General features: G+C 43.4%; 1 protein-coding gene across 1 annotated transcript in view; it reads right to left on the bottom strand.

Annotated features, from left to right (window-relative positions):
- SUGCT (succinyl-CoA:glutarate-CoA transferase) overlaps window positions 1–26,862 on the bottom strand; it is a 790,246-nt gene that overhangs the window by 75,688 nt on the left and 687,696 nt on the right.

Genomic DNA, 26,862 nt, shown 5'->3' with positions numbered 1-26,862 from the left:
GCGCTGCCAACGCGGCCTGTGGACCTGCCTCAGGTCGCGGCTTAACGCCGGGATCTCCCAGCTCCCTCCGTCACGGCGTCACAGTCAACCTCTAGCGCGACTGCATTTCCTTCCCTGCATTTTCTTTGTGCCAGAATAAAATCAGTCAAATAAAACAATCATGGGGCATCAGGCCACAGGCTGTTTGTCTCAGCCTAACTCACTCTGACAGCCTGGGGAGGACAGCAGCAGCCAGGGCTCAGGGTCCGGGAGCAGAAGTGGCTGCCGCCCTGCCCCTTCCTCCGGGCACCTCGGCCCTCCTGGGCCTCCCCAACTCCAGCAGAGGCAGTGAGCAGGCCCATCTGTGCTGTACCTTCTCCCCTCTGAGGTCCGGGAACGCACAGGTCACCCCATCCATCCATCCTTCCATCCATCCATCCATCCATCGGGTCCCCGCTGAGATATTCCCAGCTGCCATCCCCAAAGGGCACCTGACCTTCAATATTCTGTGACAGGGTTTTCAAGAAACCTATGTCCCTGCTTTAAAGCACAAGGCTGAGAATGTCATTCATCGTGGCGTCCTACGCAAATCAAGCTTATCTGGATCGTCCGAAAACACTGCTGCCACCCTCACGTTGGGTGTCTCTCTACTCTGTGGTTCGAGCTTCATGGAGAGCCATTTCTATATCTTCCCGGAGCCTCTCAATCCACACTGTGGGCAGAGGAGGAGAGGAGGGCTGCTGTGGGCCAAGAGACATGGATTTAAGAGCAAGGAAGCCCCCGTTTCAACCCCAGCTCTGCCACTCCAGGGATCAAATAAGATGCTTAGCACCAAACGCTTAGAGCCATGCCTTCCCAGTGAGCACTTAGGGCACCTGGTCCTGCGAGAGGCCGGCCACGTGGGAAGGCACTGGCCCCTCCCACTTCCGAGTGTCACACCCCCTTGCTTTTCATCCAAACTCTCTGAATGCTTGTTTTCCGTGTCCTTTGTCTCCTCCTCTCAAACATGAAATTTCGGAGGTACTGGGAGTTAGTCCCAGAGCTCTGTCCCTTTCCTCTCCCCTGGGAAGCTCAGCCCTCCCACTTTTGTGTCTCCAGCCCACACCGCTCCTGAGACACCAAAAGGTCCTGGATAAACAAATGCCTCCTTGAGACACCACTGAAATGTCTCAAAAACAGAACTCATTATTCTCCTGCCAGAGCAGATCCTCAAGCCATATATTCCATTTCAGTCAATAATAACACTCACGGCCTGATGGCTGCATCTAGAAACTTAACAGATTGTCTCAATTCCACCCTCTCTGTCTTCACTACTCTTCTAATCCATTATTGAACTCCGTGGTTCTATACCTAAAATAAATTTGAATCTAGACTTGTCCACATGACCCCCGCCGCTACCCTCTCAGCAATCTAGATGATCATCACCTCTTATTCCGACCACCGCAGTAGCTTCCCAGCTGATTTCCAGCTTCTGGTCCTGCTACCACTCAGCCCATCTTCCAAACAAGTGTGGTCTTTCTTTCTCAAAAGTCAGATCATATCACTCAGCCACTTCAGTCCCCCATGATAACTTCCTCATTACACACAGAATTCAGTTCACATTACTCTCCAGGACTTCGGATGCTCTATAGCATCCAGCCCTTGCTTTGCTCTTCAACTTCATCCCAAGCCACTCTCCCCACCACTAGCTATGCCCGGTCTCCCCTGGTCCTCCTTCCCACCTCGAGGTGACAATCCAAGCCCACCTCTGCATGACTCTATCATGCACTGTCTTAGCTGTTGCATTATTTTGCCTCATTTACAAGCATGGCTTTCTCTCCCACGTCCCTTGAGACTTCATCTTCACATATCCTAGGCCTCCACGCCACATGATACACTGACACTTTTTGGACAGTGTACTGTTAATAGGGTGGTTTCTTATTGTGCTTCCGTGAAGTCTTTTAAAAGGGAAAAAAAAAAAAAGGTGAAGGTCCTTCCACAACAGCATTAACATTTTGCTGTAATGAGAAAAAGTCGGGAAATTGATATCTAAATGTTCCCAATGCCGACATTAGTTTAAATTCTCATCCACACCCTTGGCCGAGGCAGGCCACACCAAGACAAGTCATCCTGCCCTTTGGAGCCCATTCATTAGAGAAGGGAAGTGTTTACATGGCCTCAGTGCGGGAATGATACAATGATTGCCTTCCCTCCCAGCAGGTCTCACCCTGTCTCAGGAAGACGTCAGGGGTCAGCACCAGGCCGGGCTCCAGGCAGATGAGTCACACTGGGAGAAGGTCAATCATCACAGGAGGAAGGTTGGCTCCAGGGGACTGAAGAAAGGAAATGGTACCTTTCCCTTGGAGGACTGAGGTTGAATCTGACCTCAGTCTGATGCCATGGAAAACCACCTGGTCTGTCTGGCTGGGGATCCAGGAAGGGGACCGGGGGTCCCCAGAGAGGAAGACTCAAAGGCCAGGCTCTAGCCAGGGCTCTTAGGAAATCTTCACTGCCAGGTCTCTGAGGAGCTCAGGTGAGGCAGGTGTCGGGAATATTGACCCATCTTATTTTTTTCCATTTGTAGGTCTGGTTGCATGAAAAGCAGGCAGAAGTGGTGGAAAAGTGTACTTTGGAGAAGGCAGTAGAGGGGTGAGGCCAACAAGCTCTGGTTCTTCTCCAAGCCAGTACCTCTGCTATGGCACCCTTGAAGGACCATTGAATCAGGTGGTGAAAAATCTAGCATCACCACCACTTCAACACCGTCATCACCCCTCCACACCCCCTCCACTACCATCACTACCACTGGCTACCCTTTAGTGCCACTGAATTATTTGGCAGGTACCATTTGAGGTGCTCCATGTTTACTTTTCATTTAATGTATCTTTAATAATGAGGAAACCAAGGTTTAGAGAATTCAGGCAACCTGACCACGGTCTATATCATGCAAGTGCAGAGCTGGGATTCTCACCCAGGTGTGTCTAACACCAGGGCTGTGCTCTCAGCAACTGTACCAGATGGAAGATTCCCTTCAGGCCAGAAAAGAAAGGTTCAGATGAACAAGCAAACAACCATCAAGCAAAGGCCAGTCCTACTCCATGTCTCTCCCATTCTCAGTCACTGCTCTCTTTCTGCTCACTCATATGTTCGGCGACTCCATGGCACTCTTTAGAATGACCAACTGTCTTCCTGTCCCTTGGGGCCATCTCTCCCTTGCCCATTTCTACCAAGCAAAAGGCGCTCACCATGTTTCTACTAGTCTAAATTGCCATGGCCATTCTTGCACTGTGACCTCTGAAAATTTCAGGAAAGAATAATTCCCTTCACAAAAGCTCCCCACCATCTAGCATAGCAGGAAACACGAGCTAAATCTTAAAAGTTGAGGAGGGAACCAAGCTAAAGGGCATCCGCCAGCCTCAGCCGTCCACTGAGCTGGGGCTGCACAGTCCGAGGGAAGGCCCGTCTCTCCAGGAATCCCAAAGCATTTGTTCCCTCACTGGAAGGTTCTAGGCGAGGGAAAAACAGACGAGTCAGGAAGCCTAGAATTTCATTTTCAATCATCAACTGCAAAGAGTTAATGTTGACACAGACCCTTCCAGGGAGATAAACGGTCTGTGGAAGGTTCCTGAGTCTTTTCTCTGCCTATGCCAGCAATTAAAGAGAGGATCGGCCAGGTAGCAGCTCCTGTTGCTGCCTTGGAAAATTTTCCAGTGGGCTTATCAGGCATAAACATCTTGGAATGAGTCTGATCCCAGTTAAAGAACCAAATGTCAGGAAAGCCAAACATAAAACTTGCCTAGGGTAGGGATTCCTTGACAGTCAGATTTTTTTTTTCACTAGGGTTACGAGAGAGAGGATGTGAAAGGAAAGCCCAGTCTGATTTTATGAGCCATAATCATAGTATTCCTCTCGGTGGAACACAGAACTCTTCTGTTATTGAAGCTCCTGGAAACTGCACGAACTGGAGACCACGTCTGTGGTTGTGTGTCTTGCTTCCCCAGTCGGGTGCCAGGTCAGTGGGACCCTCCCTGGAGTAAGCAGACAAGGTTTTTCTGTCCCTTCAGGGCTGAGGAAGAACTACATCAACTGCCTTATAGTAAAAAATATGGGAAGTTAAACCATACTTTGTGTTATGAAATCCATTCAAGGTGTTTGCATTTTGAAACATTAACACAGGCATCCTGGGAAGTCCCATCCTTAACTTCTAGAAGGTCAATCTTAGACTATAACAATTATTGCAGCTAGCTTTTAATGAGATCTTACTCTGTCCTAAGCATTTTACACCATTACCTCACTCAACACTCATGACAATCCTATGAGGTAAACAGACATATTATATTATCCTTATTTTATAGGTAAAACTGACACAGAGAGGTTCAGAAACGTTTCTAAGGTCACACAGAACATATGTCAGAACAAAGATGCGATCTTAAGGCAGTTGGACTCCAGGGTCTATGCGATTAACTTCCATGTAATGTTACCTATGGATCAAAGAAACTGACTCTCAGTGGAATTGCTGATCCCACATCCTTAAGGTCCTCAAGTCACACACGGAGTTGAGGAATAAATAGCAGCTGGTCCCAAACCACCAGAGGCATGCTGCTTTGATTCCAAATACACATGGGAAAGGTCTTCACCTCTTGCATCTCATGAGCTGGATGGATACCTAATTAACAAGCCTGTGTTGTTAACACGCAAGCATGGCGAGGCCTAGTGAACTGACCACACAAACTCAAGTCGGGGACGCCAAGTTCTGATTGCCGTGGCGTAATCTCTTGCTTTCAGTGAGGCAAGACAGCTGAGCCACGAGGAGGAGACTCAGAGGGCAAATTGTGAAGATAATTCTCACTGGGCACTCTGTTGTCTGAGCTCAGGGCTAGGCAGTAAAAAAAAGCTCTGCTGAGAAGGAGCAAACCAAACGATCCACATCATCTAGGAAGGTGGAAAAGGGCCAGGGAGATACGGGTCCAATTTTTTGAGGCCCCAAACCATAGGGAATCTTTCTAAGAAATAGCCAAGGACAAATGAGTGGTTCTAGAATAAATGAAATAAGATGAAACTGGTTTTACCTGCTAAAACACCAATTCTGATCACTCCCTTTTCTCCTCTTTAAAATCAGACCAAGAAATCGGCGACTTTATTGTTCTGTTTATGCAACTAAATGGATACAACTTCAAAAAGGCCAATGTTCCCCTGTGGCATCTTTATTATCTTTAAGTCAACTTGAACCCGAATTCAATGGGAAGCAGACTTTACATGCCCTTGGTGTGACCAGACCTCTAAGAGCCTTATTGTTTGCTCTAATAGTGAGCACAGCGATGTTCGTCTTCTGTTTATGACACTGGGGATCTTGAGAGCTCACTCAGACACACACACACACACACCCTTGACGTGTGCTACAAATAATATAAATTCTACAGTGATCATTGGGTACTGCCTTCCACAGGGGGAAAGAGGATCAATTTTCACTGGAGGAAGTGGCGAAGGTGGCTAAGATGGTCCATTTATAACCCGACCCTAAAGAAATCCCACCAGTTGATTATGCTCCACAGAACAACTGGGTCATTTTGACTACTTTGGACTAGGAGTAAATAGAACTTTATGTAAAATTGTTTCTACTGGCCAGTCTTCAAGAACTTAAAGTTTAGTGTTTGATATTTCATAATCTTCATAAATTAATGAATTCACCACCCCCCCCACCCCCCCCTCAGTTTCAGCCTGATGGGTCATCCCCTGATGGCTGGAGGGTAACAGGAGAACTTCCTGTTGGTGGCAGGTCTAGCCAGTTGCTTTCATCTCTACAAGGATGTTTCATAGCTTCCAAGACTTTGTCTAAAAAAGGAAACTTGGAAGCAAGCAAAGGTGTGAGAAAAGGAACCTTTCTCAGGGATTTAGACAATAATGAGAACCAGTGTTGGTTTACTTCGCAAACCAAGTGACTCTCTTTCTCTGCTGGCTTTTGCAGCTACCTTTTTACTACATTAGCCCTTAATGTTGCCTTAGGTTATGCCACTTCCCAAGGCTTCCCAGTTCAGTTTTTCCTGCTGCTCTTTCTGCAGTCGGCTTTCCCTAAAGTGGGAGCGAGGACCTCAGAATATACACAGTCCTTTTAACAACAAGGTTCCATCTTGACTCTCTCCAGGACCACCCTATTTGGGAGAAGCCAGTGTCAACTTCCACATGGAAAAGGATGTCTGGAAAAGACATCCGAGGTTATCTCCCAGCCCGTTGCTTTACTTGGCATGACTAGAGTCATTGCAACTCTTGTGTTAAGAAAGGGCCTGACAATATCCTCTTTCATATCGGGACACGGGGCCACTGGCATGTCCAAGCTAAAGCGAGAGAAGGAGCATTTGGTAGGCAATAAAGTCGACTGTCATTCAGATGGTCCAGTTTCCTAAACCCCATAAACAGGTGCCTGAGTCACAAGAGAGGAAGCAGAGGAGAGGTGAGGGCTGTTTCACTCAAGTCCCTGTAAATCATTGAGTGCCCAACAGAGTAGCTTTTCTATTTGTGTAATAAAATGGAACATAAGTATGGAGGAAAGGAATTCTTCCTACTTAGAAGGAGATCAGAGCAGCACACCAGGAAGTTCAGAGACTATAGCAGAGCTGTGTTCTTCAGGAGTGGCAGGTGATGGTTTCAAAGCAGCCAAGGCTTTGGGTGATGGGTCATGAGTGAATGACGGATACCTCCACGTTTCTGAGAACATGGGAGAGCATGTTATCCCATAAAACATGGGAATAGTTTCAGGGTACTTTAGAGGACACTAAAGGTCCCATAGTGGACGATGGGAGGAAGAAAAGGGTAGAGGTTATGTTTGTTATGCTTTTTAATCCTAGTTTTATATCTTACATACTTGTACAACTTGGCATAAAAATCATTCTACATGGCTTCTAAGAACTGAAGGCTTGAAGGTCATTCTCCCTTGAGTCAACAAGAGGCTGATGGCCAGGGGGACCATCCATGGCTTCATCATAATCCAGTCTCCTCCAGAACAGAGGGAGAATCTAACTGGCTACCTTTGTGCCATCACAACAGAACCTCTATCAGCTGGACTTCTTTGTCCTGTCATGAAACACTGGTTCAGCACAGGTCACAGAATCATAAACCGTTAGTGCTGGAAGGTACCCAAGAGATCCTCTGGCTCAATGATTTCTAAACTGTTTTTAGTAAAATTTTTTCAAATGAAATTTTTCTTACACCTAAAAATATAAAATAAATACAGTAGCTATAATTCAATATGGCAGTTTGATCATAACTTTGTATTATTCTTATCTAATAAATAAAGATGGATTTAATTAGGGAAAAAATCATTATTTTACAGTCACCAATGAAACAATGGATCTAGGCAATAATCATAAATAGATGCTGAAGACGTAAGATGGGAGGTTGATGGGGAACTTTTCAATGGAAGGATTAATTAAACTGAGCCCATGGGTCAAATTTAGCCTTAGTAAAAGGGTGTTAATCAACTATATTGTGACTTCAGAAGGTGGCGTGACAGGAAATACGTATGAAAAGTATCTACAAAGTACTCTTGCCTAAAAAATATTGAACCCTAATCTAATTAATCCTAAATATCAGTTTCCAGGACATAAAAAATAAATCAAGCAATACCATGAGGAAGCAATCAGCCAAATTCAGACTGTAGGACAGTCTGGCTTAGTTTCTCTACTTGATCAAATGCATGTGCAGTGGACTTTACTATTTCCCAATTATTCATTCTCCCTTCCTGTAAGAGGAAGGATTATACATTTGTAAGAGGATCATACATTCATGCCTACTGCCTTTTGGCTGGCCACTCTCCTGGTGGAACTGTATGCCTTCCTGCCCCATCAATCTTGATGGGGCCTCATGACTTGCCTTGGCCAATGGCAAGTGAGGAAAAGAGACTATGTCATGTCTAATCAAAGCTTTGCCCGTCACTGCATGATCAGCTATGTTGCCCTTTCACTTCTGCCACAAGAACATCCTTACACAAACAGCCTGGGTCCCAGAATAAGAAGACCCATGGAGAGAGGCTGAGTCACTGCCAAACTCTGAAGACAATGTACAATGTGAGCCAGAAAGAAAAGCTGTAACCTTTTTTTGTTATAGACATTGAGATTTGGGGGTCATTTGTTACCATGTGAAGCTGATAAATTTAATACCACACACACACACACACACACTCACACACACAAAGAAGAACTGTTACAGAATAAAAGAAACTTAATAAATGTAGTCATTGAAGACATGTTGTGGACCATGACTGGACCTCAATTAAAACAACTCAATCTATAAAATTATTTGGGGATAACTGAAGCAATTTGGATAATGTTTGTGTACTATGTAGTATTAAGGAGTTACTGTTAATTTTGTTAAGTGTGAGAATGCTCATATATGCATGTATTTCTCAGGTAGAGATGTATACTGGGGTATTTATGGGTCAAATGGTATGGTGTCTGGGTTTTCTTTTGAATATTCCAAGAAGCAATAGTAAGGGAATAGATAAAATGTTCACAAAATACTGATAATTGTTGAAGCTGGGTAATGAACACATAGAGGTTAATTATACCATTATCTCTAATTTTATGTATATTTTAAAATATTCCTTACAAATAAGTTTTAGATCATATCAAATAAGTTAAAGGGCATTAACAAACAATGACAGACAAGACATGATGGGAGTCCCCTGTAGACAAAAAATTCCAAAATTTCTGGATGATGTAGTGTTTGGAAGAGTGGTTATTTAGAAAGTAAAGTTGAGAAAGCGTCATTCGTGTGTGTGTGTGTGTGTGTGTGTGTGTGTGTGTGTTGGGGGTTGACAGGGAAGAGTATCCTTAAAATGAGTGTGACTTTAAAAAAAAAAAAAGAATGTGACAACAATGGGTGTGAGAGAGTCTACAAAAGCAACAGTTTATAACATCCACCCATCCACACACCTACAAACAGAATGAATAACGCCCAATAAAGTGTTTGTCTTCCAGGTGAAAAACAGGCTTCCAAACCAAAACAAAACCTGCTAATGTAGGCACTGATGCCCAAGAGCAAAGCACTCCAAAATCTGGCATTTTCAGGTCATGGTCAGCTCGCCACATATTCACCCTAAAGTAGAGCCTAACAGTTAGACAGTCATCCCTGCCCAGAGGAAGACCAACCAGGTCACCATTGCTCCATTCATAAATGTGAGCAGACTACTAAGGGTCTCACTGTCCAACGAGAGAAAACGTGCAGCATGACAGAGATAAACACGGAGGAAAAATGACACAAGAGAAAACAGGAATAATTAAGAAACAGAGGACAATTTGTTTCTAAAAAAGGAAAAACTTTTGATGAACAGTCTCCGAGATTTGAAACAAGATGGCATCCAGAAAACAAGAATAGGTTTCAATGAAAAAGGAAAAGTCAGAGACAAAGAAAGTACTGTTAGAAATTAAAATGCAACTTTAACCCTCACTCTGTCCCATCGAAACAAAGAAGAAAAGATAAAAGAAGATAATGTAGGCCCTACCAGAAAAGAAAGAGAAATAGGATACTCTCCATCACTGGGAAGGTGAAGGAAGTATTGGGACACACAGAAGAGAGATAAAACTAAGTGAATAAGAGGAGGGTGGAATAGCCATTTATCTGGGAGAACAATGGACACCAGAGCTTTGTTTAGATATTTGGTGTTTTCATCATGTCTGGTTTGTCACCATGCATTTTCAGAATATATGGCACACACATGTGCAGAAACAATTTAACGTGATGAGAATACTGTAGAAATGTTAAGCCAAACAAGAGTCAGTATCATAAGAAGTAAATCCTCGAGTATCTAATAACTCAGCCAGGCTTTTATTTCTAGATCTGAAAATCTCAAAGTCTAGCCTCTATATCACTTGTGAGCACTTGGTATAGAAAGGTTAAGGTTCCAAAAAAAAAATCTAAAATTTTCTCACATTGAAGTCAATTCCCTAGAGAAATTTCTGTGACCTTAGTTTTGAAAGTTTGCCATTTTCAGAGGAGAGTTATGTTTGAAATTTTTGTAAAACGAACAAAGTTACATATTGAGAAAAATTCTACTCACACCCTCCGCCACCACCCCCCGACTCATGGAGTACACGTTCATGCCTGCCGTACATTACTGAAAATCCACAAAACATGTCAAAATTACTTTCACACAGGCTTTGTCTAAAAATGCTCATCAAAGTGTTAGAACCCACTTGGTAACGTCTGGGGAGAAAACATCCAGTGACGAACCTTGAAATCGCATGTGATTTCCAGTCAGCACTCACAGACCCAGACACACATGTGGTACGACACGGAAGATATTTTCTGGAAGCCCTTGCTAAACTGTTTATTACATTTTATCTGAAGATCATTTCAAGTTTTGATGACAAGCCGTAACTCAAGAGAAACTTTGTTCAACTGAGACCATCCTTTGGCCAAAGGAGGCTTCAAGCTGGTTAAAATGATCAATACACAAAAGGAAGTTATCCCTTAAAAAAGAAAGCACAAGTAGCCCTCAACTTTAAACGTTTTTGAACTTCATCCAGGCTCTAATTTAAAAAGGGGGTGGGGACCCCTGTATATATTGAAGAAGAGAATGTTTTTTATGAATTCTGGGGGAGGGTACTGTCAAAAAAGGAATGGCTGACCCAGGGGAAGTTAGAAGGCTGACAACGTGGAATCCTGGAATGGCTCCCCCACAATGGCTCCAGGAAACACAGGCCCCTCCAGAAGCAGCACAGACAGTGTCTGTTCCCAGTGGGGACCCTGGTGCTGAGCAGCATTTGTCAAGAGTGGCAGCCCTGGGAGGGACGCACGCTCACAAATTCATTCCGCGCAATGATTCACTAACCCAACCCAAAGGGCTTTACTATCCCAGCAAACTAAGTCCACCTTCCACGGGCCTGAGACAACCTATACGGAGTTTGCAGAGGCATGTCTGATTTACGGTGGTGAAGCTTTCTTTCCTTCTCAAATAGAGCTCCAGCCTGCTGGGAGGAAAGAAGCCAAATAAGACACTTTCTGTATGTAGACTTCTAAGTCACAGGTGGCATCGGGCGCTTAGTTATGTCTTCAGCTTGGTACAGACACATAATCCCCTTCCCTTTAATGTGTTAAAAAAGACTTCCTAGAAATTCAAACATGCCCAGCCTGTACATTTTTCTTGTTTTTTTCCTGTGGAATAAATTGACAGACAGCTTGACTCTAGCATAATGTTTAAGAGAGTGGGGTTCCTGAGTACAAATGACAGCTCCAATGCATAAGTGCTCCATGACTTCTGAAAATTTGCTTCAGCAATCTAATTCTCAGTTTCCTCCCCTGTGAAATGTGGATGAAAGGTCGTATCAACCTTGAACAGTTACTATGAGGATTAATTGAGATAATCTTCATAAAGTTAAAATATTCCCCTGCCCAGAGGTATTGTGGCTGCAAACAACAGAAATAGTGACTCACACTGGCTAAAACAATAACTAAATGTGTGTTTCATACAGGCTGGAATCCAGAAGAGCAGGCTTCCAGCACAAAATGATTGACAACTTGATGGACTGTCAAAAACCTAGGTTCTTTCCCTCTGCCGTATGCTATTCTTGGCATTGGTTCATCCCAAAGCTGCTTCCTCTCCTGGTCACATTTTGGCTTCCTATGGCAACTAGGACTACATTATTTCGTATTCATATTCAATAAAAAAGGGCAAGGTAAACCTTGCAGAAGCTTCCAGTAGAATTCTCTCATCCCATTGGCTAGAATTGGATCACAAGCCCATCCTAAAATAATCGGTGCAAGGAGAACAGGATCACACCATGACCAGAAGAAAGTCATCTTTGGAGAAGAAAAGGATGTAGGGAAAGATCATTGAAATACCTGTAAAGGTTGCCTCTTATTAGCATTACTGTCCACGTTATGTTGCCCCTACAGTCTTACAGACAGTTTTTCCAAAGATGCAACTGGCTATTGCTTCAAAGGTCTTGAAATAGAAAATGGATTTGTGTGTGTGTGTGTGTGTCACTTCAGGTTTATTTCTAGTAGTGGTCTAAAGTGATGCTTAAGAAAGATTCTGAGATGCCACCTATGCCAGGGAGGGGAAGGTAAAACAATCAGTTACAGGAATTGGCCAAGGGTGCAAGATATGGTTTCATCAATGCCAAGGGTAGAACTGAACTGAACAGCTGGGCATGTCCACTTGCATTCTCTCTCTGCCACTTTTTAACCTTTAGAACACACAGGACTACCTCTTGAAGACTTTCAAACTAAAACCAGGAGTGGATCTTCACCACTGAAGAATGAGTTTGACAAAATAGCTGGTCTTCCAGATTTCTGAGAGTGTGAGCTTTCTCAGCAGACCAGTTCAACAATATTCACTGAGCACTAACTCAGCTTCCTATTTTGTGCCAGGTGCTTAGCAGAATCCAAAAGATGTGCAAGACACAAACTCTGTCCTTAAGAAATGTCCAGTCTATCTCGGAAAAGAAGGCACGTGGACAGTCAAGTGTTAAATAGTAGAACAAGGCAACCTAGAATTCAGGGTCCAAGGAAATTGCTAGAGCCATTTTAACTGGCCATGACTAAACTAACCAGGGAGAATCCCATAATTAACTGCAGCGCTGTTGTGCAGATTGGCATATGGGCTTGGCCTCAATCTGTACTAGGGACTGGTACTTTCCACGGAGCAGGCAGACAGATGGCCTCAGAGTTTTTCAGACTTTGCGTCAATGTCTCCCATGCGCTAACTGTAATCACAACCTTGACTTTATATAAATACATCTTCTTCCAGAGAAGGGTGAATCCTGAAGCCTGATGAGGTGGTAAGTTTCTAGAGCTCTGCAAGTGTGGCAGTGGTTTCTCAAGGCTCTAGCTTCCAACAAACCCTCCGGATTCACAGCTCGAATATGATTGATCTGATCTAAATGGCTCTGTACCCTTGGCCCTAAAGAACATACTACATAGAGAATATATTGGAAATCACAAATACTTACGTGATTGCCCATCCCGACGCTGTGTGTTTACAACCTATGCGGAGCAGCTAAGTCTGATAAAAATGTATTGAGTAATAATAACAATAACATTTACTCACCAACAGACAATTAATTCTGAGCACTGGATAGACAAGAAGGGACATGCTGTACAACTAGGGAAATGTATTTCTTGGTTTACGAGGAATTCATAATCTGATTAAGCTGATACGACATAGATGTATGGAACACTATGTATAAAGCAACATATAAGACTACCACCTCTGGTCCGGGCCCTTATTGACTCACAGTCAGATCATGGCAGTCAGTCCCTTTGGAACCAGTCCTTTTATAATCCGGGTGCTCTATCACATCCGCCAGGGCCATCTTCCCAAAGTACAGCGGTGGGCAAGTCACTTCCTTGTTGGAACAACTACGTGGCATCCCAGTGCCCACCAAAAAATTACCCTCCTGGCTTTCCAGTCCTCCAACTACCCTCTAATACCTGCTCCTCTCCAGTCTTCCAGTCTATTGCCAATAGAGCAGCCCTCTTTCACTAAATTCATTTACTCGAGATCTCTATTTCCAAATACGTCATGGCTGCCCTGCCTCCAAGGCTTGCTCACCTGTGCATATAATACTCTTCCTGCCTTCACTTATTTAAGTCTCACTCTTCTTTGAAGAGGAAAATCTGCTTCCTACCTCATTACTTTCCTAAACACACTGGATTACAGAGATCATTCCCTCCGCTGAACTCCAATAGCACTGGCATTTCTTAGGTAGCACTGTGAGTCATTCTGCATCAATCTTATATAAGGGTCTTGCCTTCCCATCTGGGTTTCCAGTTCCTGGATGTTTAGTGCCTTGTCCCAACCCTATCTGCCCAAAGCTTAACAAACACAAGATCTTCAACAATGCTGTTGATGGCAACATAAAGTCAGGCACTGACTACAGAGCAGAGTAATCAGTTACAATCAGAATGGACTAGAATGATTTTTAAAAAGCCTTACTAGGCAGGCGACTTTGTAAACTGTGTTTGGAAGAAAGGATAGGAATGGCAGACGGGCAAGCAAGAAGCGTGTGGGTTAAAATGGAGATGGTGGACGTGGGACGGAATGGGTGGATCTGAGAGCCTGACCATGTTCTGATAGTTGAGCAAAATCAACAGATTGGTACGGAAGTCTGGTGGCCACATGCCCTTCCCTTTGCATATCTTCTAGGTGTAACTTGCTTAGGGCCATAGAGTTGACAATTAGGGCCAAGAAAAAGTCATCATCTAGGCTTAAATTCTATCTTATGACCTTTAAATGTGCTTCTTCCATTTAATTCTTTGAAATATTATTTCCTTGGGTGAGGTAACTTTTTCCAATGGGAAACTCGTTCGTGAGTTGTTTGCTCCTCATTTTAACCTTGTCAGAACAATTGGGCAGAACTGCAAATGCTGATTACTGCTTTGCACACATACTTATTCTGCTTTTCATGTCCTTGGGTCCCCTCGAAAACTCCACGTTGTAGCAAAGACCCTGTGACATTCATATGTAGGTTTTCAGGGGTGTCAGGGGATATCACGGGGCATGTGCTGCTCAAGGGGTCAGCTGGGTTCCACCGAGGCTGAAACTGAGATCCAATCCACTAGGTCTGACCTGAGATCCTTCCCATGCAGAACACTTCAACCTCAATCACACCTCAACTCTTCCTAGAGTAGCCATCTACCGGGTCCATAGAGCAAAGAGAGGAAGATGTGCCGAGGAATGTGTGGATTATATCCTACTTATTTGTTAACTTTGCAAACCCTCTACTTCTCTACAGTTCTGGATCACCAGATACCCAAAAGGGGTCCTCTTAATTCCTCATTTAAAGTGTCTTTCTTCTCTAAACAGTACTATTCAAACCTGTCCATCAGTTTTGTCTATACATATGGCATTCTCCGTGCATCCACAGTACGACCCTAAATGAAAGAACCATGGAATGCAAGAACTTGAAATCTCAGAGGATCTCAGAAATCATCTCATCAAAGCCCCTTACTCTGTAGAGTCACCTATGGCCCTGGAGAGGAACATGGCCTGGCCACTCTCACCTGAGCATGTGACAGTTCTCTGATTCTATTAAGGACTAATATTTTTTTCCTACAATTTGACCTGTGTCCTTAATGCAACTGCCATTGTGAAGAACAACTGGGTTCCCTCCGTTAACGAGAATGTCTTGCTCCCTCCACTATAGAAGCACATTTACTGCAACAAGTCAAAACAAGGATTTCACGTTTCCATCAAAAAAAAAAAAAAAAAAAGAAAAGAAAACACGTGTAGGCTTTATCTGGAGATCATATGATAGCTCAGCGAGCCCAATTCTCTCCTCTCTTAAACTTACATAATGTAAAAAAAAAAGAAAAGGACATAGAGGTGATGAGTCAGACACCTGCTCAGAACAGTGTTTCGCAACAGCATTACTATTAGTATTTCAGGTGAACAATTCTCTGTTGGGAGCTGTGCATTGCTTGTGTTTATCGCCATCCCTAGCCTCTACTCACTCCCTCACCAGGAACACACTATCCTTGTGCTGCCCCCCTTATGAGAACCAAAAATGTCTCCAGACATTGCCAAATGTCCCATGGCGGAAAAGCTGATCCCACCCTTCTTGAGAACCAGTGGGTCTAGAACACACCATGAATGCAGAGGTGACTCTGAGGGGTCCTTTCAGAAGTTTCTTGTCTGTATTTGACAGGCTCCCACCCGCCAACTCTGACATCACTGCTCTCATTTCCACCCTGGGCTCCCACAAAGAGGTCAACACACAGCAGGCAACTCAGTCCCTTTTTCTTCATCACACCTCCTCACGGGGCTGTACAGGCGTATCACCCTTAACAGTGTAGATAACTGATGAAAATCATCATGTCGAAAGGTCAAAATTGAAAGCCACATATTAAAAAATGACTTTTTGCCATCATCTAATGGGTAACTGTATTTGTGATCTATCGCTGTATCACAAATTGCCCCAAACGAAAGCTAACCTGATCTATTAAAAATAAAGCTGAAACAACAAATATGTATTATTTCACACAGTTTCTGAGGGTTGGGAATCTGGGTAAGCTGCACAGTTCTGAGATGTTGGTAAGCTGTTGGCTAGGGTTGCAGTCACTGTCAGGCTGTACTGAGGCCGGAGGATCTGCTTCCAAACTCACTCGTGTGGTTCTTGGATTCACTTCCTCATTGGTTGTTGGACAGAAGCTTTAGTTCTTTGTCATGTGGGACTCTACGTAGGGATGCCTCACTCCATGGCAACTGGCTTTCCCCCAAAGTGAGCGACAGAGAGAGACAGAGACAGAGACAGAGAGGCAGAATAGATGCTTTAGTTTTTTATACCCTAATCTGGGAAGTGACGCACCATCCCCTCTGCTCTATGCTGTTGTGTCCACAGACCACCCTTGGCACAACATGGGAAAGAACAGCGCAGAAGTGTGAAGCAGGGGTGAGGCTCACTGGGGCGCCAGCTTAGAGGCTGCCTACTGTGGAAACCCCTCAGTAACTTAAATCTTTCTAGAGTTTAAGCTCTTCCCAGATTGAGAACATGACAATTTCTGATCATAAGTATCCTCAGTTTCACCTGAGGGTGGGAAGGAATTTGCATCTGGTCAGAACGATGACCTGGGGCACCACATCACCCAAAGGAACACATTCCATTCATTACAGGACAATAGTGGGTCAATTCATTTTAGAAGAATTTTCAACCAAAGCAGGTTTTTGGTTGCCCTCTTTCAATAGGAAAAAATAATTAAAAAACCATAGCACATATTATTTGCTATTTCAATCAGTCACGATGCCGTAAGAACATCAAGGTATAAGTAGCAAGGCCTTTCCAGATCCATGGTAAAACAAAGGGCATCAAGCTTAGCCTCCTACAAGAGATGGTCTCTGATCTGTCTCCTGGCCAAACACAGACTTGTGAGAAGGGCTCTGAGAGCACTCAAGTAATAATGGAGGACCCAATGGCCTCTGGTCCCTCATGCCCTTCCTATGTGCTGTTCTGTTGATGGTAACTTGACAGTAAGCTGAGGGGAACATCCCTTAGCCCTGTCTTCCCATCACTACAGCTGCATGCTCCTCCCCATGGCTCAGCCTTCACTCCAGAAGGAGCTGGTGTTCCCAGAGGCTGGGCACAGTGGAAATCATAATAAAAAGATTGTGATGCTAAAAAAAAAAAAAAAAAAAAAAAATCTCTTCATCAAACTACATTTAATATTGAGATCCTTCTCTGAGTCAGAAATTTGCTTATAACAAACGATCTCACAACAGTGGAATAAAACAACCTTAGTTTATGTGGGTCAGAAATGTGGGTAAGGCTCAGCTGGGCCATTCTTCCGCTCCACGGGGCAGTGGCTGCTGTCGATTACTCAGCTGTATTCATGTGATTGCAGAGGCGGGCTGGAGGTCTGGGAAAGATTCACTCTCATGTCTGGTGTCTTTGGGCTCCTCCGAGTGGCTCCTCTGTCTCTGAAGAGTGTGGGCATGGGTATCACGGGATTCCTCAAAGGACAGTGGTCAGACGCCTTTCATGGTGCTCGATTTCCAAGAGCAAAAGAAGCATGATGCTAAACCTCTTCAAGGCTCAGCCTAGAATTGGCACTGTATCACGTCTTCCCTATTCTGTTGGTCAAAAGGAGTCACTTTTGAAAAGTTCTCTCATGTCAAACCCCCTTTGTGCTTAAAAATCTCTGGCCTAATGTCTTTGACCTCTAGACCCAGACTTAAAGGACTCATGTGATTAGGTCAGACCCACCCAGACAATCTACCTATCTTAAGGTCAACTGATTTTGGACCTTAATTATAGCTGCAAAATCCTTCCACAGCAGTACTTAGTGTTTGACTGAATAACTAGGAGAAAGTATGTGTACATCAGGGGCTGGGAATCTTGGGGACTATAGAATTCTGCCTACCAAAGTGAGACAACTGGTAAAATTTGAATAATGTTTGTACATTAATTAATAGTATTGTATCAACGTTAATTTGCTGGCTTAGCTAATTTTGTACATTGGTTACATAAAATGTTAATATTAGTGGAAACTAGGTGAGCAGTATATGGGAATTCTAAGTATTATTTTAATAGTTTTTGTAAATATAAAGTTATTTAAACTAAAAAGTGCAAAAAAAAAAAAAAAAAAAAGCAGGTCACCAGACCAGCCCAGGTTCCAGGGGAAGGAAAATAAAGTGCATCTTTTGATGGGAAGAGAGGCATGTGCCTATCGGGAGGGAGGAATTGATGGTGACCATCTTTGAAAAGTGTTTATTACAGGCACTACGAGTTTAAAAAAGAATGAACATAACCAGTTCTTCTCTCATAGAACATGTCATCTGGTGAGTGAGAGAATGTCTAGTGGACAGATATTTACTGTGTGTCTCCTATAGAATAAGCATCATGGTAATCACTGGAGATGCAGTGGTGACTAAGATACCCACAATATTACAGTTAATAGGAAAGAGCAATTGGTGACTAGTAATTATAACTCAGCGTGTGATAACTGTTATGGTCAGATAAATACAGAGGCCTGAGATAGCAAACAAGATGCAGAAATCACTTCCAATTGTGGAGATCAGAAAACGCTTCATTCATGGGTTAAGACAAACACTAAGATGTACTCCCCTCTCCCCTCCACTCCAACCCTTTGAAATTGCTCCAAACAAATCGAGAGAAGTTATCTGTATGGTTCACTGCTGTATCTTTTATTTGGGGGGAATTATATTTTTCACTGAATTTGCTTATAGAGTAGATTTTTATACAAATGAGTATTTTCCTACTAATAAAAATTGTAATTCAAGCTGGAGTCATATATATCATCCTAGATTATCTGTCGTACTTCTTTCATCTGTCCAAGGAGAATCTGAAATTTCATTGGAAATGGGTGTCACTCATTTCCTGACGTTCACTACCTCTAATAAGCTATCCTTTGTTTACACTGATGTCTCTCTCTCTCTCCAGGTCTAGATTTCAGCAGTGTGCTGGTTGTTCTCTAGGGCACTAAATGGTGCCCCCTACGTGGTTAAGTCCAAGTGTTCTAAGCTCTATCATTTTTCCCAGCAATGGCCTTTGGGAGAGCTGCTTTTGACCTACTTCATCAGCAACCTTATGGCTCCATTGAGCCTTTAAAAAGATTCACAAATGGCAGGCTATCTCTGTAAATTCATACACAGAAAAATCTTCTGGAGTGGGGGGAACATTTTCAGGTCCTCTCTGGTAGACGTATATGTTCTTAGGATGTTTAACAGTTGAAAAACTGTGATATCTCCCTGAGACGGCAGCCTGAGGAGACTTTCCTGAGAGTTTTGCTGACAGTGTTTGAGTTAAGTTGATCCTTTTGGGAAACTTGTTATCTCTAGAGCATTTGCAAAGGTTGAAATGAATGGATTAGGGTCTCTCTGCTCCTGATATGTCTTGCCCTTTACCCCTCTGAAGATCCCGAAGTCCTGGGGTGCATGAGCTTTAGGGACACAATCTGAGGGTAGCGTCCGTGGTAATGACGGCAGGGTATCACTTAGTCACACTGAAGGTGATGGAGCAGAGGACCTGTGAGTGTGCCCACTTTAACATGACGACTTCCATCTTTTTCTTTTTTTTTTTCGTGGCTATGCCATGCAGCACGTAGGATCTTAGTTCCCCGACCAGGGATCGAACCCGTGCCCCCTGCAGTGGAAGCGCGGAGTCTTAACCACTGGACCGCCAGGGAAGCCCCGACCTCCATCTTCAGGCAGTAGCCTTCAGGGCTTCCCAGGCACATTGAATAAGTGCATTAGTACATATAAATCTATTAGGATAGTGCTTTACATATAAGACCTTAACAGACATTGTTGTTGGTGTCATTGTTATTATTATTATTATTAAGCATCAAATTTAACCCCAGTCACAGAACTCCTAAGAAGATCTTCCAGCATTGCTGAACTATATCTATCATGTATCCTGAGAGAGAGAGAGAGAGGAAAAAAAAGAATATAATAAGAGCTCTTATTTCACGCGGATGCAGAGTAAGTCTACTTCAACTTTGCACTGGAAATGAAAGGTACTAACTCTGACTACCAGCAGAATCCTCTTCCTCCCCCAGCTGGGCCTATTCTAGCTCTGACTGTTCATTCTCCCAAGTTAAAAAACCCTCCCCCAGAAATGTACCCACACAGAGGCCCACCAAGCTACTCATTTCACCACATGTCACCTGGGTCGTATGAGTGTAGCTGCACAAACTGATGAGTTTTGATCACTGTCATCTCTGCAGGGTTTTGTCGGTGACTTCAGCTAACTGAGTCACTTAGCGAGGCCTGAGCACCACCTCTGCTCGCGTGCTGGGCCCGCACCCTTTCACTTAAGTTTTCCCAGAAAGTAAATTTGGAGAGCCAGACAAATGTTTGGGATGCAGAAGATGGGAAACAGGGGCCCAGAGATGGAAACCCTAGTGACTGGATATTTCCAACTCTGTCATATTTTTTAAGAATGGAACACTCTCCCATTTGCACAGTTCAGCAAATCAAGCTGAGAAGATTCAGGGTCCTGGGTCACTGGGCACTGTTTCCAGAGGTGACCTGTGGGTCACTGCATTTCTGTTTTGCCCCCTCATCTGTGTCAATGCCATTGCAAGCATTTGGCTATCTATAATGATAATCTTGGAAATACAGTTCATTTTCTACCTCCCCTAAAGAGTGAATCTTTAGCAGTCCCCCCAAAATAGATGCTACAGTTTTCTTGACCCTCTGAGAAGAAAGAACACGGTAATGCCCATTAGTAGTATATTTCAAAGCTTTGATCAAGAACAGCCACGAAGTCCTTTGTAAAACCTACAAACATAAATTCAAGTCTACTGGGGTGAATGTGTGTTACACATGTGGCCATGTCCCATACCAAGAGATGCTACAGCAATCCGAATTTTTCTCTAGGGTTCAGAAAGAGGTAAAGGGGCAGACAGAAAGATGTTTTCCTGTGGCCGTTTTACATTAATTTCTTTCCTCTCAGTTGTGTGTTCTGAAGCTGTGTCTTGCTTCATGGGCAGCATTTGTGCACAAGTTCTGGGTGAGAGCACGTTCTGCTCATTCTGCAGATGAGCAGCAAGAAAGCTTTGCTCCTCCAATCTCTGTGGTCAAGAGCCAAAGACACCAATGTGAATTCAACAGACTGCCATGTGGTTCATTTGCAAAGAAAAAGAAAGGGGTGGGGGGAGAAAGGAGGGGTGTGTCTGAGTGTTTTTCATCCTGTTGAAAGAAGAAAGCAAAGGGAACTGTGAGGATCCAGGCTCCCCATTTCACAGATGGCAAAACCAAGGTGGAGAAGGTACCGCCTTTCTGGAGGCCATTTGACAGCAGCGATTAGGGGCAAACTACTAATCCCCCTTAGACGCCGAGTAGCTGCCTTCTCCAAGAAAAAGCAAGAAACAAAGGGACTTCCCTGGTGGTCCAGTGGTTAAGACTCCACGCATTTCCACTGTAGGGGGCACAGGTTCAATCCCTGGTCGGGGAACTAAGATCCCACATGTGGCAAGGCCAAAAAAAAGAAAAGAAAAGAAAAAGCAAGAAACAAAGGCCAAGGCTGAGTGCTGGAGCAGAACCATTAACCCTCATGCCCTCCTTCCCCTTTCTCTGAGGAAAACTCAGTCACAAGAGCAAGACCCCGGCTGTCACAGAGTCTAGTCTCTGCTCTGTATTACATTTTATTTATTTATGTTTTTCTTAGCACTGGGGGCATGGGACAGGGAGCAAGCCCGAGGGCTCTGCCTCAGACCGGGGTGACATCTGGAACACTCCTTCACTTTGTTCCCTGAGTTTGGAGAGAGAAGGAGAGGCAGCCAATTATTCAGGGCTCACCCCGCCCATAGATTAAGCCAAAATCGCTTGTGGAGCTGAAGTCATGGCCAGAATTACCACCAGCTATCTTCCAGATCACTGAGCAAGTCCTATTTTTCTCGAGGTCAGTGGTGGCTTTTGGTGTCCATGCTTATGTAACACGGACAGAAAGAAAAAAAGAGAGAAAGGAGCGGAGGAGGAGGGAGAGGAAGATAAATGAGAGGGAGAGAGAAAACATTACTATAGAGAAAGGATGGGGAAAAAGTGAAAAGTCAAAAAGGAAGTGGAAATAAAAAAAGAGAAAGTAGAAAAAGATGGACTTACAGGGAGGTGTCAGTTAGTCACTTTGCAGGGCAATGATTCTCCTGTCATTTTAAACTTTCAAACCAAGGAAGAGCAGCCTCCGTATTAGTTTCCTATTGGTGCTGTAACAAAATATCACAAACGCCGTGGCTTAAAACAGCACACATTTATTATCTTACAGTTCTGGAGATCAGAAGTCCAAAATGAGTCCAAAATAGGTCTCACTGGGCTAAAATCAAGCAGGACTGCTTTCCTTCTAGAGGCTCTAAGGGAGAGTCCTTTTTTTTTTTTTGCATTTTTCACCTTCTAGTAGATGCCTACGTTCCTTCATTCATTTCCATTTTCAAATCCCATAACGATCGGAAAAGTCCTTCTCCCATCATGTCACTCTGACACTGACTCTTCCACACTTAAAGGCCCCTGTGATTGTATCAGGCCCACCAGGAAAATCCAGGATAATCTCCTTATTTTAAGGTCAGCTGATTAGCAACCTTAATTCCCTCTTGCCATGGAAGCTGACACTATCCACAGGTTCTGGGAATTAGGACATGGGCCTCTTTGGTGCGCCTATCACAGCCTCTTATTTAAGAAAAAGGATACAAATGACCTTATTTACAAAACAGAAACAGACTCACAGACTTAGAGAATGAACTTATGGTTACCAGGAGGCCAGGAGGGAAGGGTGGTGGGGGTAGGGATAGATTGGGATTGACATATACACACTGCTCTGTATAAAACAGATAACCAACAGGGACCTACTGTTGGTAGGTCCCTAGAGCACAGGGAACTCTACTCAACATTCTGTGATAATCTATATGAGAAGAGAATCTGAAAAAGAATGAATATGTGTATAACTGAATCACTTGGCTGTACACCTGAAACTAACACAACATGGTTCATCAGTTATGCTCCAATATAAAATAAAAATTTAAAAAAAAATGTTGCAAAGGGTCAGGAGGCTGGGTAGTCCCTTTAATGTTAAGATCTTAAAGAATGGGAAAAAAGAACTATTTCTCCAGAAAAAAAATTTGAGGTGGGTGAGTTCTGTTTCCTGGGTAGCATTTGAGCGCCTCTCAGTGCCCGTCCTCCCCTCTTGGCATTCACACGTCAGGTCAGGCTGGGCTCACACTGTGATGGGCTCACCAGGGTCCCCAGGGCCAACACACCCTTGGGTCTGCCTGACCTGGGCGTGCTGTCTCTTCCTTTCCTTCTCATCCAATTTACTTATTCCAACTCTCCTCCCTTCAAAACTCACATTCTCTCCCCCTAGTGTGTAGAATAAATATATGGTTTCAAAGTATTTGCACTCATTTGTCAATAATACGTTAACTTCCTAGAGTGATACTAAAAGACATGGTTTTGAATCAGCTTTGGGGGAAATGTGTCTATTGGAGGTGCTTATACTCCACGAATCCCACCACATAAACCTGTCCTGCATAGAGCCAGCCTGGTTTAAAAGTTCAGGTCCAGGGACTTCCCTGGTGGTGCAGTGGTTAAGAATCCGCCAAAGCAGGGGACACAAGTTCGAGCCCTAGTCCAGGAAGATCCCACATGCCGCGGAGCAACTATGCCGGTGCGCCACAACTACTGAGCCTGCACTCTAGAGTCCGCGAGCCACAACTACTGAGCCCACGTGCCACAACTACTGAAGCGTGCGCACCTAGAGCCCGTGTTCCGCAACAAGAGAAGCCACCGCAATGAGAAGCCCAAGCAACGCAACGAAGAGTAGCCCCCGCTTGCCGCAACTAGAGAAAGCCCGTGCACAGCAACAAAGACCCAACGCAGCCAAATAAATAAATTAAAAAAAAAAAAAAAGTTCAGGTCCATTTGTGCCCAGAAGATAGCCTGGTATGTCTATACAGAGAAACCATTTAAGCATCATATGAGAGTAGGAATTTATAAAACACTGAACCCTGGTATTTCTGTACTAGGATTGTAAGAAGTAACACAATTTTACCCTGAGGTCTGAGAAAAGTTCTACATTTCCTCTGTGATGTGTTTTTTATTTTCCCAACAGCTGTTTGAAATGGAATTATGTACCTTTTTCCCCGAACCTTTTCATCCTCCTTAACAAATAATGATTGTACCACAAAATAGAGAGGGAAAAGAAGTGAGCTTGACATTCTGGCCTCCTAAGTGGCACTGATACTACAATCAAGGTGAACAACCATTTTCTGCAGGCATCTCATGTCTGAAGAATCTCATGAATTTAAGGACTCACTATAGCAGATATTCTCCCATGAACAGAAGCAAATGCAAGAAGAATCTATTAATCTTGGGGGATGAGTTTGCAAATGAACAGCCCAGGGCCAGGGAATGGAGGGTGAGGACAGTGCCTTTCTTTCCCTCTCGTCTCCTTTGCCACATGAGCTGTCAGAGCAGAGGCAGACGATCTGGACCTAACGTTCTTTCTCAGCACCTGCTGGCCCAGGGTCTGGAGAACGAGTCCTGTGGATAAAGGCAGCATTGAGCCACATGGGACAGGGACAAGCAAGACTCACATCCATAAAAGCAGACCACATGCCAACGTCATGGGACCAAAGAGTCAGTGGTGAGCTATCAAATGCAGGTGAGATACGAGCGGGTGTGAATTTCCGTGCCAAAGGCTGAAAGCAGGCGTCTTGAAGCCTTATGCAAAAGCCCCCCACTGTGGGGTTATCTAAGAGGTTAACCCCACATAGTCTAATAGTCTAATGAGCTAGTATGAAATAACCTATGTGAGACCTCCCTTGTTTTTCTGTTTTTTTTTTTTTTTAATCATGATTGGGCTTCTAACTGCTAGTAGATGGACTGAACACGAAAGAATACCAAGTAACCCAGGGGAGTCACACAAAACTGGTCAATGTTCATTTCTCTTCTTCTGGGGAAACATTCAGCATATCAGAATGCATGATGGAAAATATCATGCTTGATTAACCAGAAAATCACGGCAGCAGAAAGTTTAAGAAAAAAATCAAGGGAAGGAAACCTGTTGCTCATGGACACACATAATGATTGACCCGCGAAGTTTCAAAGAACTTTCTAGGCCAACCTCAGACACAAATCCGCCAGAAGGTAGGCCTTGACACAAAGTGAACTGGAGCATATGGTATCTTAATAGTATGTTTGGTTTTGGAAATGCATAAGATAATAGGTCCTGATCATTAAAACAGCACATTGTTTATAGGTATAACTTGATCTGGGACATGTTGCTAGAAATTTTAGCAAGCACAGTGTTTCCTGCAGGACTAATCATCTATCTGAACTTGAAATATATTCTAAATTACTTCTCTCACTAAATCAGTTGGGTAAATGCTACCTGTTGGGTAATGAACAGGTTCAAAGTTCTCCTGGATCGTTTTGAGGTGTGTAGGTGGAAATCTGGACAGCTACATATATGATTACACTGGAGATGGTCTCCAGTGGCGACTCTGCTGTGGACCAAGACTGCACAATCAATCAACCTTGATTGATTTCAAGGTTTTAGAGGCATTCTGTGACCCCCTCTGAATAATCAACATCCTGCTACATATGGCAACCCAGATATTTAAGGGTTATTGCTCAGTAACCAAGTAATTTGCATTTCAAGACATCTACTTGGATCACTAGGAGAAATGGTGGAAAAACGTCTTTCAAGATATGTGTTTTGCCAATTCTCTGTCATCCAGCCTTTTACCATTTTCATTACTAATTGTATATACATGGAAGAATTTCATTTAGATGTCTGGCCTGACATGAATGTCTCCAAATATATATCTACAAATTAGCCACTGGGGGAAAAGTACTGAAGAAGGTATCAAATTACCCTTGCATGATGAAATTCTAACTAGTGGGACAACAGCAGGAGTTCTTCAGAATAAGTTGTCCACAAAGAGGAAAGCAGAGAGGACAATAAGTGTTTCAAGAATTAGTAGGCATTCTTCTAAAATGTCCCAGGAGGCCTCGTGAGAAGACAAACTTCCTATTTATTTGGAGTCCTTGATTCTACAAACATATTGGGGCTTACAGCATGCATAAATGGCTCGAATCTTTCCAATAAAAAAGAACACAATAAGAAAACTAGCTCTAAACCACAGTTTGAAAAATGAACATCTGTAATTTAACTTTCAATGACCACTTGGCATGTAATGACATGGCTTTAAGATATATGTGCCTAACAGTGTGAATTGTGTCATGGGGTCATCTGATTCCTTGGTCTGTACCTGGGCTTGGGTGATTGGCAGTCTGAGTGCCAATTCATCCTGGAACATATAGGCAAATCAGCCACCACCTTCTGGACAGAAGATGTTTCTATATTTCAAATTCACTGACAAATACTTAAATGCAAATACTTAATATTAAGGCATGATATATTCTTCTACAGTGGATACTCAGATCACAAAGAAATATTTTCCTTTCAGTCTCCAATTTATCATTATTTAGACGTTATTTAATACCGAGATAGTCATCTGACATTCATTTAAAAACCTGTTGCATTTGTACTTGGCTCAAAATAAGGTACCAATTAAAGAACCACTCTTCACCCCATACATCCCAAAATTCATTGGTGGAGATTGATTTTCTGCCATGTCTCATGAAATCATCAAAGAAATACAACATAAAGCCACTATTTACCCCCATGGGGGAGAACGGAGCTCAGTTTTATAATGGACATTAACAAATTCCATGGTTTAAATTACAGATTAACAAAGGGTTCATGAGCTCAAAATTAAGTTATTCTGTTTAAAATCAATCACCGAGACTGTCATTCTGCTTATTGCTTTGACTTCCTAACAAAGGTTTAAATGAGGACTTTATGTGCAAGTAAAGAACGTCAAGAGATCTGCTCTTTTTCAGACCTGCGTGGGCTGGAGGGGCAAACGTTTAGGCTATTAACGTAATTAGAATGAAGA

The sequence above is a fragment of the Balaenoptera ricei genome, chromosome 9 (genome assembly GCF_028023285.1).
Source record: "Balaenoptera ricei isolate mBalRic1 chromosome 9, mBalRic1.hap2, whole genome shotgun sequence".
Lineage (NCBI taxonomy): Eukaryota > Metazoa > Chordata > Mammalia > Artiodactyla > Balaenopteridae > Balaenoptera > Balaenoptera ricei.
This window is presented reverse-complemented; position numbering and strand designations above follow the sequence as displayed.